General features: G+C 37.8%; 1 protein-coding gene and 1 long non-coding RNA gene across 2 annotated transcripts in view; one reads left to right on the forward strand and one right to left on the reverse strand.

Annotated features, from left to right (window-relative positions):
- The window catches only part of Ndufaf2 (NADH:ubiquinone oxidoreductase complex assembly factor 2), a 107,797-nt gene that overhangs the window by 70,169 nt on the left and 21,415 nt on the right, over positions 1-16,213 (reverse strand). The window lies entirely within an intron of this gene.
- LOC118238389 lies at positions 1,342-7,612 on the forward strand. Its single transcript, XR_004768520.1, has 2 exons — positions 1,342-1,540; positions 7,029-7,612. It is a non-coding gene; the product is annotated as an uncharacterized LOC118238389 (long non-coding RNA).

The following is a 16,213-nucleotide window of genomic DNA, read 5'->3' on the forward strand; positions in this document are numbered from 1 at the left end:
ATGACACTGGACACTGCTTATAGTCTCTGAATTAGTCAGTTTTGAAAAGGGTGATGACACACAAGCATGTAGAAGCCATGTTCTCTCAAACTTATTTTCAGGATAGGCACATAACTACTCTCCCTGTGCCTATTCAGTCATCTCAAATGTCTTTCACATTATTTTATTCCTGTTGATACTGTCACTCCTGGCTTTTTAACACCCCCACTCCCCCCATCAAGGGAGAGATGGTTGATGTATATCATAAGTTGTAACTTAACAAACTTTTGTAAAGCTGGAAAATTTGTCCTGAAAATCATAAAATCGTAACAACTTTTCTTCTTCTTCTTCTTCTTCTTCTTCTTCTTCTTCTTCTTCTTCTTCTTCTTCTTCTTCTTCTTCTTCTTCTTCTTCTTCTTCTTCTTCTTCTCTCCTCCTCCTCCTCCTCCTCTTCCTCCTCCTCCTCCTCCTCCTTCTTCTGAGACAGGGTTTCTCTGTGTAACTTTGTAGACCAGGGTGACCTCGAACTCACAGAGATGTCCCTGCCTCTGCTTCCCAAGTGCTGGGATCAAAGGCATGCACCACCACTGCCTGACCTAAAGACTGTAACTTCTATCACTAACCCTCATCCCATTGTCTGTCTGTCTCCTGCCTCTTCCCTCTTATCACCCATATGCAACCAACCGTCAAGTCATTCTCTCATTTCTTTCCGAATGCCCTCCAAAAGCCATCATTTTTTATAACTCACTCCCCTTCACATCAGCTGAGTGCTGTGTGCCTGTATACCAATCAGCTTAAAGAGCATCTGCATTCCAATTAAATTACTTCCAATCACACAACTACTCAAAGGCTTTTCATGAACTGGAGCATTTCCCAAAATATGTTTTATAGAACATCAGTTTCACAACATTTTAACAGGACAGCTAGGATTCTTTTTCCAAGTGCTTAACAGAAAAAGTAGTTTCTTTTTCTTTTTGGTTTTTCAAGACAGGATTTCTCTATGAAACAGTCCTAGCTGTCCTTAAACTCACGGAGATCCACCTGCCTCTGCCTCCCAAGTGCTGGGATCAAAGACGTTTGAAACTCCTGCCTGGCTAAAAATGGAGTTTCTTCTCAGCAAAAATGTTCAGAGCTTGTAGTAAGTTAAATATACACTGAGTGTATCCTTGGTGGAGAACTAGGCATTTCACAAATTTATTTCATTGCAGAGCCCTTTTACCCTAGGATACTTTATAAGCTGATGCAGAACACCAGGACAGTTTTTAGAAAGCCCAAACTTTCATTTTGCTCCTTATATGATTAGCTCGATATATGCTAATCCTAGACTCCCTTTATTCTTACCCAAAGGATGCTCAATCTTACCACAAGGACACTTGCTCAACTATGTTCATAGCAGCATTACTTGTAATAGCCAGAACCTGGAAACAACACAGATGCCCCTCAACTGAAGAATGGATAAAGAAAATGGAATATTACTCAGCTGTAAAACACAATGACCTCATGGAATCTGCCGGCAAATGGATGGAACTAGAACAAAAAAAAATTCTGAGTGACAAACACGGTATGTACTCACTCATAAGTGGATATTAGGAGTAAAGTATAGAATAACCAACCTACAATCCACAGCTCCATAGAGGATAGATAACAAGGAGGGCCCACAGAGGGATGCCTAGATTTCCCTGAGAAGGGGAAATAAAAGGGATCTCCTGGGTAAACTGGAGAGACGGATGGGAACTTGAAGGATCCGGCTGGGGAAGGAGGGGGAGAGTAACAAAAGTGACATCTGGACTGGGGGGTGGGCATTTTGGGTAAGTCAAAATAACAAAAATCTCTGTCAACCAGAGCTTAGTCACAGTCACCTTCCCTTTGCTCCAGAGCAGGGATTCTTAAGATTTTTCTACTTGTGACCCATTTTGGAATGAGAAAATTTTACATGAATTTAGTTATATAGGTATATAAGTATGTGCAAATAAAATATTTACTGGTAATAAATCATGAAAAATTTTATTGAGACAATTTCTTGGTATATTTATAATCTCACCACTTATGAAAGATGAAAGGAAATGTGTATACTAATGAGGGAGATGGGCTTCTATGCTTTTATGTGATAAATTAAATTTTGGATGAAAAATTGATACTGTCATATGTTCAGCATATTCAGTGTTTTCCAGGGTTGACTGATATTTTGATTTATAATCATCAATGCTGAGAAGTCTGCCTCACCTAAACACATAGCACACAATGGCATTTCAAAAACTGTTGAAAATTCTGTAACAATCTTAAGCCAAATTGTGTTTAGTGACTTCTTTTTAATGAAACTCAAGTCAGCAACTCAAAGAGCAACTTTTAAAAATCAAACATTTTAACACAATATAAGCCAAAGTTATATTAATTTTATACTTACATGTTGAGGTATAACAGGAGGAAAGTACTAAAAATTCTGGTTTTCCATAATTAAACCATTATGTTTCTATAAAAGGAGACAACTCCGTATGTACAGTAAAATAATGCACTACATAACACATAGTAGTGCCATTTGAGTGAAGCATATCAGGCAGTGCTACTTGTTACTGTGTATGGAATACACATGTTTTCAGAACCAAGGCTACAGTGAAGACACAGATGCAACACTGGCAAGTGCTGTCAGCAGCACCTCAGATTTACCATGCACTGGATTTGAATTAATCTTCTGTCATTAATTCAGAAAACTTTACTATTGCCATATTTTGTTAGGAATCCTAAATCCAGTTACCCCATATGAGGTCAAGGTTGCCACTAATTTAAGAAGCTGTACCCTAGAGTCTTCCTGCTAATGTAACTTCTATGATCTCCCAGGTTCTTGCGGAACAAAGAAAGGCAGAAGCACAAATACACTGGTGCTAGAATGGGAAGCAGGCTGAAGGCTTCTGGCAGTGGACACATTTCAACATGATGATTCTAAAACAAAGAGAGGCTGGCTGAGGCCAGGGCAGGCAGGACGTGGTTATTCTTTCAGTCTGAAAAAGAATAGACTTTTATCTGGATGCAACCAACAGCTTGCCAGATGCAGACTGGCTTTGCCTCCAGCCTGACCTCTGGCCAACAATATACATCCCCTAGCAGGGAAGACACTCGAAGCACATAGTGCTCTAAATGCCAGCAATGTTATTTCAAATCATTCAGAGCACAGGCCTAGAACAGGCATGTGACTCCAGAGTCAGAAAGGAGACTCGGAATAGTTGGCAGCAATATGACAAATATAACTATGTTCTGATCATAGTAAGATGCCACCTAAGACAAATGCCCCTTAAATCCAAAGTTCAGTAGTGTCCCCCTTAGAAGAATGCATTGATGCCTCAGGCGAAGCTTTAAAATGTAGTGAACTATACTGATAAAAAAACCAGTATGACTGGCAGTCAAGTCTTAAAGATTTGTTTCATTTTATTTTTAAAGCCTTTCCTTTGAGCTGTTTCAGTTTCACAGACAAATGGAGAGCAGGATACAGAAATTTCCTCTGTTTCAACTCATCCCTGTACATGCACAGCCCTTCCAACTACTGAGATACCCTCACCAGGAAATGGTTGACTTTAAAAGCAAGTATTTACCTGTTTCCTTCCATGTGGCAAGCTTTGTATTATTTACTTGTTGGGGGTCAGTGTGGGTAAAAGCACATTTATAGTAAGAGTGACAGGCATGTAGTTCCATACATCATGCAGACTGCATGCCTAGAATGCCTACACACAAGCATGGTAGAGACAAGATGACAGATGTGTTTAAAAAAGAAAAAGAGGTAATACACTAGACAAGAAGTCCAGTGCAGGTGAGGCTGTGGAGAGGAGCATGCTCACGTCTAATGCCCGGGAGAATGTGAATTGTCAAACCCTTTCCCAAAGTACTCTAGCAGTATTTACAGACAATGACTATGCACAGCTTCTGCCACAGCAGTGTCACATCTGGGAGTTTATCTTAAAAAGTAATATCATGTGTAGGAAAAGATACTTTGTTGGATGTTTATAAAGCATTTTTGGTAGTATAAAACCCTTTAAATGATTCAAATGATCATCAATGCATTAACCAAAGGAAAAAAATTATAGTACATTGATGAGGAATGTACTGTGTATGTTCATCTTATTGTTATTGAATAAAATACTGTTTGGCCAATGAAACAGCAAGTTAGACAGGACTAGGAGTCAAAGAGGATTCTGGGAAATGTAGTAGAGAAGTGGTGTTCCAGGCAGGAAGTGACATAGCAAGGAGACTCATTTAAGCAAGGAGAAACAGGAAGTGTCCCTTTTCCCCTTTGCCTTCTCCAGCAGCAGGATGTGAGCCATCTGCAAGAGAGGGCGCCAGTGAAAGGTATCCTCTATAAGATAAGTCTTATAAGATATATAGATTTATGAAAATTAAGACTGAGCTAACAGGTGAGAAATCCTAGTCATTGGCCAAGCAGTATTTACCTAATACAAGTTTCTGTGTATTAATTTGGGCCCTAACTCGGGTGGGCAGCTGGCGTAAAGTGCACATGTGGTGGTGGGGCTCAGCGGCTTTTGGCAGAAAGATTTATCGTAACAGTACATCACATTATGAAAATACATGCATGGCTCTTGAGGTGCGAGCCCTCTTTCAAGGTCTGCTGGCAGTTATTGGCTGCTGAGGTGGGGATGTCACTTTCTTTGATGGTTAGCTACTTTTAAACTGTTCTTGCAAATAACCTGACCCATGCTCATGCAAGCAACTCAGAGGGTTATATGAACTCAAGAAGACTTGAAAGGAGAAGGGAGAGTTCGTAGGAAGAATGGTTTCAGCTGGAGAGGAAGGAGATGAAAAATGGGAAGGACTGGGGAGAATGCTAATATTTGGTATACAGATTTTGTCAAAGAAAAAGACAGAAAAATATGCAGCTTCAAAAGAGTTAATTTAGTTGTATGTCTTCTTGGCTTGCTGCAGAGTAACAGGCACAAATGACAGGGAAGGTAAATAGAATAACCGTGGTTTGTATAAAATAAATACTTCTCCAAACCTTATTTATGTATCAATATACAAATAACGTGAGCATGGGAGAGTGAGTCAACAGAGCTGCAGGAGCATTGTTTCTGACTATAGATGTGGAGCTGACAAGAAGAGAGGCTCAGAGGAGAGAAATCACACCTAGAAAGCCAGATCAGAGGCAATATCTGTGCTAGGAAGCAAAAGGGGGACTCTGAGAATCCTTTAATACTGTCTTATCACTTTACTCTTCCTTCTCAAATGTCTGCTAGGAAAGGAATTCTTTTGGAACTTCCCCTCTAGTTACCATACTCATGCTCTTCACACGCCAGGTCCTTATAGCTTTCTTTACAGTTTCCCCTATTCCTATTTGACACAGTAGTGTCTATTGTTTCTTTGCCTTTTTCACTAAAATCAAAGTCCATAAATGAAGTTCTGTGCTGTTACTGATGTAGTGGTATCTAAAATAGTCTCTGTTACATAGACACCAGTCAGTAAATGCTTGTTATATAATGAATGTGTTATGATTCGTTTACAAAAATTAAAAAGACATAGACTGCAAGTCAAAACAGTAAATAACATTTCTAAATGGATAATGGAACTAAACTTAAAAAATTAGATGAGAGAAAGAGAGGGGGGGAAGGAGGGAGGGAGGGAGGGAGGGAGGGAGGGAGCACACTGGTTGCTCTCCAGAGGATCCAGGTTAGGTTCCCAACACCCACCTGGCAACTTGGAACCATTTACAACTCAAGCTCCAGTGAATCAGAAGCCCTCTTCTGGCCTCCACAGGCACCACAATGTATGTGGTGCACAGACATCCATGCGAACAAAACATGCATACATATAAAATCTAAATAAATAAACCTTAAAAAAGAGATAAAAAATATTCTTAGCAGGAAGATTTGGCCACTAGTACATTTGGCCACTAGTAAAGAAGACAACAGGCAGTGATCCTGAAAAACGGAGATGATTTACAGCCTCCCAGTAGAATCTGCAGTTCATACCATCTGACACAGAAGAGTTAAGACTCCCAAACAGAACCACACAACAGAACAATTGAAACCATTTTCTATGTTCTGATATTCATAATCTAGTATACTAATAAACTCCAATAATTACAAACATATTTATAGGTAATCTTATAGGTTTAGGCCACATTGTTAATTAAACATAATTCTTCTCTAAGTAATGACACTACTTCTTACTTAGAGTTGTATAAATTCTAATTTTCCCAAAAAGGCTGTAACACTAAGGCTGTCCACACAAAGATCTCTGGAGGAGCAATGAACTCATCCCAGATCCTACAGTTCTCCTACAGCCCACAGTATTTTTCAATTGTGTATAATATGAATTTGCTACAACAAGCATTAAATAGAAAGACGAGGTTTTGTCTATTTTGCTTTTAAAAAGCAGTTTCAAATTAAAATAAGCTTTTCAGTATAACTGATTTCTCCATGCTTGCATCTGATATCTAAGTACATATTTATTCATCTGTAGAAAACCTAGTACATACTTAAAATCAGGTAGCTTATCTTTACTTCATAAACAAGAAAAATCAAACAGTTCTTAAAGATACAGGTCTGTACAGGGTTTTCCTGAGCCCTTTCAAAAGAAGGTAAGTATCACAGAAACAAAAGACAAGTTTGTTTTCTATGGGATTGAAATAAAGATGCTGTGATCTCACAATAACCTACAGTTCACCTGAGAATACCAATTAATTATTTCAAAATATTTTGGTTCTTCTGAATGAATATCCAAATCTTTGGAGACTCTTACAAAGATAGCCCTACATACAAGAGTTCTGCAGCTTTAAGAACTGCCTCATTTTTCCTATTTAAACAGTAAAGACTGACTTTTAAGTATATATTAGGTTTCTATAGATGAACAAACACATATTTAAATATCAAATGTAGACATATTTAGTTAAAATCAATTAAACTCGAGAGTCTTTCCCTCCTGGCTGTCTATATTTTTCTTTAATCCTGGCCAGTGTAAACCCTTATTACCAGTAATTTGCGACTGTAACACTGAGGAAAAATGCTGGCCTCCCGATTTTTGTCATTTCTCCCCCTCTTTCCCTGCAGGCTTCTACTGTTGATGGCCTTTATGGAAATATAAATTCAATCAGCAGCTGCAAATTTCATGAGACGTCCATCTTCATGCTGAATTTCTAACTGAGTGTCAAAACAATCTGTGGACTTCTCCCTGATGAAACACACATTGAATTGTAAATTTCTGCAATTTCCTCACGGTTGACTCTCAGCTGCCAGCCTGGAAACAGCCTACTAGGCTGCAGCAAATAATTCTTCCTTCTTATTTCTTCATGAGTTAAAATGTATAAGGAGCATGAAGTCCCCCTTCCCCAGCGTTGGACAATTAAATTTTCTACGCTAACAAGAAAACAAGGCAATCCACCCCCCCCATAGATACACTCGCTATGTTTTATAAAGAAACTATTGTCTAAGAGACGTACATGTTCTGTATGGTCATCTGTACTCATTTACACTAGTTGGTAAGTGAACAAGACAGTTTTGATAAAATTAGTATTTTCTATATATGATATCAACTAAGTCTATAACTGAAAAGCAGTCACTAGTAACTACAGGTTTAATGAGATACATTGTTATTAAATATTCCCAAGAGGAAAATATTAAAGCAAAAAAATTAATACTGTCAGACTGGGCATTCTTCTTAATGTATAATTACAACTGGGTTAATTTTTCACCAAAGACTCATTTTCAATGAATAACAAACAGAACTGCTTTTAAATAGCACGCTATTACAGAACCTATGTTGTTTTACAACTAAATGAACAAAAGTGCCAAGAGGTTTGGTAAGCTATCTTAAGAAAGTCATTATGCTATGTTTCAAGACACACACTTTTTTTGTTGTTGTTGTTGTTTTGTTGTTTTTTTGTTTTGTTTTGTTTTTCGAGACAGGGTTTCTCTGTGCAGCTTTGGAGCCTATCCTGGCACTCATTCTGGAGACCAGGCTGGCCTCAAACTCACAGAGATCCACCTGCCTCTGCCTCCGGAGGTCTGGGATTAAAGGCGTGTGCCACCAACGCCCGGCCTCAAGACATACACTTCTTATAAAGTTTTCACTATTTCAAAATAAGTCACAGGCTTATTTAAAAATTCGCCAAGCCATGGTAGTAAGCTTTGGTCTCTAGAATAACAAATGAAGTGACAGCTCTTCTATCATTTATTTAACAAACATTTTTTGAGCATCCCCTGAGTGCCAGGTAACCCTTAGTAGCCATGAGAATACAGAGAGAGATAAGGAGTCAGCAGCCTAATGGAGACAACAACAACAAAAACAACTTGTTAAAGTGTAGTGCTGCAAGTGTGATAAACAAACACGAAAAGCACTAGAGAGGGACAACTGTCAATGAACACTGACCAGACTCCTAGAGAGACACAGGAGTCAACAGGAGGCAGTAGAAGGTGCTCGCTCCAGGCAGGAGAGGATGCCATTCAACCAAGAAGCAGGAGATCGAAGTGACTATGAAAAACTGTTCATAGCCAGAGCAGGTAAACAGGGCTGATGTGTGACGGGCCAGACTAGGTCGGCTGGCATGATAAAATATTTACTGAAACATCTGGAATGCAAGGCAGTAAGAGGGATTTTAAGCATTAATATAAAAATAACATTCATTAAAATCATAAAAACAAAAGCTATAGTATAACGGTTAAACAACATAGATTCCTGGAGCCCAGACTTGACTCAAATCCAGTTCTGCCAGGATGACCACGTGATTGGGGCAGGTTTCTTTCTCTGTCTCAATTAGCATGTGAGTAAGACAGTAATAGCATGACATACTCCAGGTAAGGAACTATACTTACAACCACAGTTACAGGGCTAACTCTCCAGCATAAAGGTGTATTTTCACATAGAAAACATTTACTGGATATTTATAGCATACCATGTAAATACCTCCCAAAAATTTACAAACAGAAAACCAGAGGAAAGTTTAAATAACCACAAAATAGATTTTGGAAAGATATTAATACACAGAATCAATCAATCAATATTTTTAAAATACAAGGGGACCATACAAGTCAATGAAATTGCATCAATATTTTTAAAATATATAAAACTTTTACAACAAAAATTGTCCATGCTGATGTGTGTGGGGTTGGAATGACGCTCTATAGAGTACCTTAAAATAGCACACTGTCATAAAATTGGGCTTGAATTGGAGCTGTGACAATCACTGAGTTTCAAACCCAACTGCAGGCCCTAAGGGCATAGAACGGCAGTAGTCTCTTGCCAGAGAGAAAATATACCGTTAGCTCATGACGGGTGGTGGGGGATGCACCAAGAGTGCGCATAATCTTCATGCTATCAAAGAGTTGCACTGCTCAGAAAATCTACCAGAAGATCCTGGGGGCCTGAACTGGAGCAGAGCAGACAGTCATTTCAGTGTGGAAGGACTAGGGGAGAAGGGCCACCAGCAACAAATGTAAAGTTTAGAGAAATACCACAGGTGTGTGAGGGTTTCAAATTTACTCAGTTGGTCAGTGTGAATGATAAACTTGAAAGCAACAAAATCTTGCTTGAAATAGTTTAGGATCCAAATGGCATAAAAGTAGACAGTGCTATAGAGATACCCACCACATTAGATTTCTACAAAAGTAATCCCAATGAGAGATGATTATTTTTAAAAAAGAAAGAAAAGGAAAAAAAAAAAGATCACAGCTTGACAAGACCACCATGAAGGGAAAACTTTATCCAGTGTAATTAGATAATGGTACTATGATGGTACTGCTTTTGGCTTATGACAGTTGGCTATGATCTCTTGACTTTATGATGGTGAGAAAGGGTATTTATATCAACATTCTGTTTTTAATGTAACAGAATATATATAATGATAATTTTGTATATAACACAGTACATGAGATAATCACCACCTTATTTAAAATCAGGCTGTGTTCATTCCATCCATCTGTACATGGACATATATACATGTTCTAAATACAATTATGGTAGGCCAAATAAGCAATGATGTCAGTGAGTTAGGTAAATTAAATGCACTTTTATCTTAAATTACTTTCAATTTTCAATGGGTTTAGGAGAATACAACCACAGTGCAAAACAAGGTGCATCTACAATCTGAAAGTAACTAAAACTGAGAGTGTTTAGAGTGAATTTTAAAAGATAAGAGAAAAACCACTAGGAAAATTAAGTAAAATATTTTTTAAAGACCCAAAGAGAAGCACAGAAAATAATCATCAAAGGAAAGCAAGTCTGATAAAGGACACAGAAGGAAGTGGGATGAGGCAGGCTGGCTAAGGGTCTCCGTAAGAGGGCTGCTATACAAACTCAAGGATCAGAGTTTGAATCCCAAGCATCCACATAAAGAGCCAGACAGACTGCACACGCCTATAACCTCAGCATTGGGAAATAGCTGCTGGCCAGGACCTAACCTAAACAGCCAGCTTCTGATTTAATGAGAAACTCTGTCTCAAGACAATCAGGCAGAGAGGGGTGACAGAAGACCTGAGATGCCATCTTATTCTGGTCTCCTCTTCATGCACACACAAACATGCACATCAGGTACACCACACATGTGTACCACATACGAGACAGACCACACATGAATTATGAGGAAAAATGCTAGTGAATATATTGGAGAACTGAGCAAATAATATTAGCAATAACAGTAAAACTTGGAAGGTATAAATTATTATTTATAGGAAAATATGTAGCCCAAAGTATCAGAAAACAAACAAGATGACGATCGATAACCTGAGACTTTGAAGAAAGTAAAAAACTTGGTGAACTAAGAAACAAAGAAAGTAGAATACAGAAAATAAAAGTAGAATTAATATTTAATGAAACAAAATAAATATCAAAATAAAAATCTGATTCTTTGAAAATAGTCAAATTTGTTATTAAGTTTTAAGAAAATTATAAGTAAACAATGCTAGGAATTTACAAATACATAAAAAAGCAGAAGACACTATATTTTTATTCATGTAGATTTTAAATTTTAAAACATGTACATTTTTAAAAATGTGTATGTTTTGTTTAAATGCATCACATACATGCAATGCCTGCCAAGGTCAGAGGTGAGCATCAGTTCCCTTGGAACTAGAATTATAGTCAAGTTGTGGGCCACCATAAGGGTGTTCAGAACTGGACCCAAGTCTTCTGCAAGAGCGTAAGTGAATGTAATATCTGAAACATTACAAATGTAAATTATTAAATAACAATTTATTATTAGCTCCTAAAATATGAATTAATATTAACATGAATTATTAAAAATGAACAAATAATTGGGAAAAACAAATAGAACTTGCAATTATTAAAGAAACTGTATGGCCATAACGAAATGGTCATAATGAAAAAAATCTTCCTATAAATAGATTTTAGTGCAAAATTTCTTCCAAGATCTTATTTAGATCACGAATTTATATAGAAAGGATTCCCAAGCCTAGTTCTTATTTAACATGCTTCTCTTGCCTGAACATACCTCAATTCATTGGCAGGAGTATGTGCTATTTGAAATAATCTTATTAGGACATTAATCAGTTTCTACAGAAGCTACCTACTGTAGGCTGTTTCACAGTTACCACTAGAGAAAGGATTTGTTAAAAGGCTGAAAGTAGAGACAGAAAGAAATAAACTTATGGGCCAAATGTTGAGTTCCTAAATTGATAGAGAAGAGAAGACAAGAATCAGAGTGGACAGAACTTCATACATATCAATAGTGTAGTGAGATGTTCAAGTTACATATTCAGAGGCAACTAGCCAATCCCTAAGAAACTCCTCCTCCTCCTCTTCTTCCTCCTCCTCCTCTTCCTCTTCCTCCTCCTCCTCTTCTTCCTCCTCGTCTTCCTTTTGATTTTTGAGACAGTTTCTCTGTATAGTCCTGGCTGTCCTGGAACTCACTTGGTAGACCAGTTTGGCCTCAAACTCAGAGACTGCCTGTCTCTGCCTCCCAAGTGCTGAGATTAAAGGCATTTGCCACCAGCTAGCAGAAAAGAAATATATATTTTAAAGCCAATGCCACTCTATCTTTCCAACATAACATTGGTCTCTAAACTAAACTTTCTTACTGTAATAGTGATTCAGAAACCAGGTTCATACATAAATATAAGCTTCAACCATACCAGGTGACTCAACTGGTTAGAAAACAAAGGGCTTTGGACCTGGGCTCTTCAGGCTTTAGCTAGAGAAGGGACTGTTCCAGAGTCGGGTCATCAGAACAGGTTGCAGCAGTCACCAGCCAGCACTTATTTCCACTTTCAGAACTATACCACATGAGACAGAGTACATGAGTGAAGCAGAACCAAAACCAGCCAGAAGAGAAAACACCTTGTGATTTCTCCTGACAGTCAGCCCACAGTTTCCCCACAACATAGGTACTCACTACTGGCATTCATGAAACTTGGCTGCCACCTACCAGCACTGCCATGATTACAAAGTCAAAATGCACACAACCATAGCCATCACCCAGAAGGCTCTCTGGGATCTGCCATATTTCCCATAATATGTAGTTCTTATACACTGCAGCTTTTTGCTTTCCCAGCCTCTATCTAGGTAGAATACTACTCCCCATTTTTAATGCCCTTTTATACTTTTATATAAAAAGGTTTTAATCATACCAAAAGGTAAGTAAGTCATCTTTCCTTTGTGAAAATATTTTTAAATCAGTTAATCATACATATAGTAAAGATATCCATAATTGTTAGTATGTTTTAACCCTTTCCCTTCAGATTTTAAATTATCCTCTAACTAGCAGTAAGAAATTTATAGTAATATAACATTATTTGCTCACTAAATATGGAAAAACTTCTGAGTACTGGGAAAAGCAGAGAAATATTTAGACACATGTTTCCATGACTCTCCTCTTAAATATAGAAACAGGAAAAAAATTGGATTTATATTTAGTAACAGCTAAAAATAATTAAAAATAGCAAGTCAGATAAATATCCACTCAGACAACATGTTTAATTTTACCAGGGACTTATGCACATCTGCTTCAGAAGAAAGCCAACACCTCCCAAGTCAGCCACCCCACCCCCATATGACGATTCTTTGCATCAATTTGGGTCTCAAGCATTAATAAACAATATACCCGACAAGCAGGATGTGCACTCCACTTTCTGCTTATCATAGGAATAAATATAAAGCAAATGAAAAAAATGCTCTTTTCAACCAGTAGATGGCAATACTCCAAAATCCTAAGCATTATTTAAAAATCCCCAAGACTGAGGTCTGTGATACATACAGGTCCTTAGCAACAAGAAATTTCCCAGCACTGGAAACTTACCCAGCAACACTTCAGCTCTGGGTGCCGATTTAAACCCTACTCACTCTTTTTTTTTTTTTTTTTTTTTTTTACTTATTCCTAACTCTACAAAAGGAAAAGGAAATGATAAACACAGGAGCAAATGGGACCAAAATGTATTCTGCCTGGCTCTGTAGCGATACACAACAACAATTTAATGCAGCTTCCAGAAGACCTTCGATGTCATGGGATGTAGGGATAAAAACACGGTTTATTCAACAGCTCTAAACATCCAGGCAGCTGTCCAACTGAAAAGAATAATTAGCTAGAAATAAATCCATTGGCTTTAATATAATTCAAGTGTGGAAGGCACAGAGCTTTAAATCAATGTATCAACAAAAGGAAACCTTAAATACCGTATTTTAAGAGTTGAAAGAAATTATTATAAAGGGAAAATTTTCTTTTTATGTACCTTTGAACCAAAGACATTAAACAAAATTAAAATCCAAAGGAAACTATGGTGCACACATAAATTAAGTGCCTAGAAAAAAAAATCTAATTAAGCTTGAAGGTTTCAAATGAACAAAACTGCATTAACATGTTTTTATGTATCAGCTATTTTCTGGGGGTGATTAAAAAAATTTAAAACCTACTTTCAATTGTTCTCTCAACTTCTGTATTTAGATGTTTGCAACATCAACAAACAGTTTGCATTTGTTTGCCTGATTTAGTAATTCCCCAGCTTTAAGATCCTTATCTGTCAAACTACCCAAATTGTTGGAGAAGTATCTAGTGAAGAGTAGTTACAGAACTGTTGGTGGCAGAATTGAGGCAAGATTCAAATCAAGGAAAGCAAATTCTTGGCACAATTTCCCTGATACTTAAACAGCAATGGCAATGTGAATATTTGGGATTATAGGGGAAATTATTATACAAGAAAGAGGTGTGACTTGGTTTACATTTTATTCAGCCAGTATCCCTCCCTTTGAAAAATGTTTTTTTTTCTGAAAGCCAAAATACTCATTAAGTATTTTGGTATTCTATTAAGTAAGTTCTATTAAGTACGAATTATAAATTAAAACTGTCTATATGTCATTAAAATGGTTTCTATAAGCAGGGTAACATATTCAAATTCAGTTTTTTAACATACTAAGATTATTAATACATATTATTACTATTGCTATTATCACTGTCTATATTCTTGTGTTGGCACTAAACAGAATTCTGGAAATCATAAGCAGCCTTAATTATATCCTAATAGAAAATCATAAGCCTTATTCTGAAAGAAAGAAAAAGATCTGAATAAATTTTAACTGTGACTTTGTACATGCATATTAATTGAATTTCAGCTAGTTTACTGAGAAGTAGAGTAAGCCAAAATGATTTAGATAATAGCCATATGTACATTATCTCTCTGTTGGGAAGGACAGCAAATCCATTGAATCTAGACATGCAGAGCATGTGGAGTTTGAGAGATTTGCAGAATATCATGATGCACACATTGAGTAGGCAGTTGGACATAATGGTACGAAACTCAAGTGAGAAGCCTGGGTGTAAGACAGGTTTGGAATCATCAGCATGTATAGTAACTGAAGCTATAGGAGTGGGTGCATTTAAGAAGAAGTTCTGGGGGAAACAGAAGGATGTAAGAGCTGCCAGATAAGTAGGAATACTTTCAGAAACCTGAAGGAACAGTCAGAATGATAAAATGACACACCAAGAAAGGAATACTGATGCTAAAGTTTAAAGAAGTTAGTCACGTGACAAAAATGAAGCCTCTGGTGAGTTTAGCAAACAGGACACCCTCAGTAATCTCACCCAAGCAGTTTGAGTTGCAGAGGCAGGTAAGATAACTGAGACCAGAGACACAGGACATCATCTATTAGACAAAGAAGAAACAAGCTGAGCATCTTCTCAATGCACAGGCATTGAGCTGGGACATACTGAGATCCTACACCCTGTGGAGAAACAGATGAACACAACAGTCCTCACAACATTTACAGCTGCTAGGGAAGGCCAAACAGCACAGATGATTTCTAAGTGCATACAATAGAAACTTTGGTTTAGTTTTTTAAAGAGAATGTTGGCTAACTCATAACACTGTGTAAGGCTTGAAGAAAACAAGCTCCAACACTATGTAATGAGAACAGAGATATTAAAAATGCCAAGAACTTGTCCAATAAAATATTATTTGGCCAGTAAGATGACTCAGTGGGTAGTGGCACCTGCCAACAAGCCTGGCATCCTGAGTTCAACCCTCCAGTGGTAGTACCCATGTGGCTTATGGAGAGAACCAACTCCTTCTGCAAGTTGTCCTCTGACCTCCACATGCACACCTGCCCCCAATAAATTAACATAGTAACAGCAACAACAAGGCTATGCTATGCTGCTGTCATTAAGCATTAGATGTGACAGTTTGCCCCACTTAACCTGCTGGCACTGTATAGTGGATGAGGCCTCTATCCTGAGTGTTCCGCTTCCTCCCCTCAATTACTGCCCAACTGTACTCACTGCCAAGAAGGTTTTCTGCTACTGTATAAACTTTATCACTAACTCATGAATTCATAAATGGGGCAGACATTTCTTATTGGCAGATTCTAGATCATATGTTCACATTCTGGCTACAAGGCAGGCTGGGGGTATGTGAATACAGATCTTTTCCTAAAGGAAGGCAGGCTCTACTCTTTGGTAAGACATACGGTACAGGGATACAAACAGGAAAAGGCTCACACAAAGAACTGTTATGCTATGAAGAAATGTCTGTAACAAAGTAAGGAATTCTCATTAGCGGCAGTGAGGCAGCTTTTTTTCTCTCTCATAAAAAATAACGGAAGACAAGAGTCTGGGGTTTAAATGATAGTGTATCAGCTATCTAAAGGGCTTCTCAGTCCTTCTCTGTGGATGCTCTGTGCTCTTAAGGTGCTCTCTCAGCCTTCGTAGAGTAAAAGGGCAGCTGAAGCATTCACATTGCTCTAGCCCAAGAGGAGGAAGGGGCAAGAGTATGGCTTTTCCCATTAGAAACACAGGGAA

Source organism: Cricetulus griseus, chromosome 2 (genome assembly GCF_003668045.3).
Source record: "Cricetulus griseus strain 17A/GY chromosome 2, alternate assembly CriGri-PICRH-1.0, whole genome shotgun sequence".
Taxonomy (NCBI): domain Eukaryota; kingdom Metazoa; phylum Chordata; class Mammalia; order Rodentia; family Cricetidae; genus Cricetulus; species Cricetulus griseus.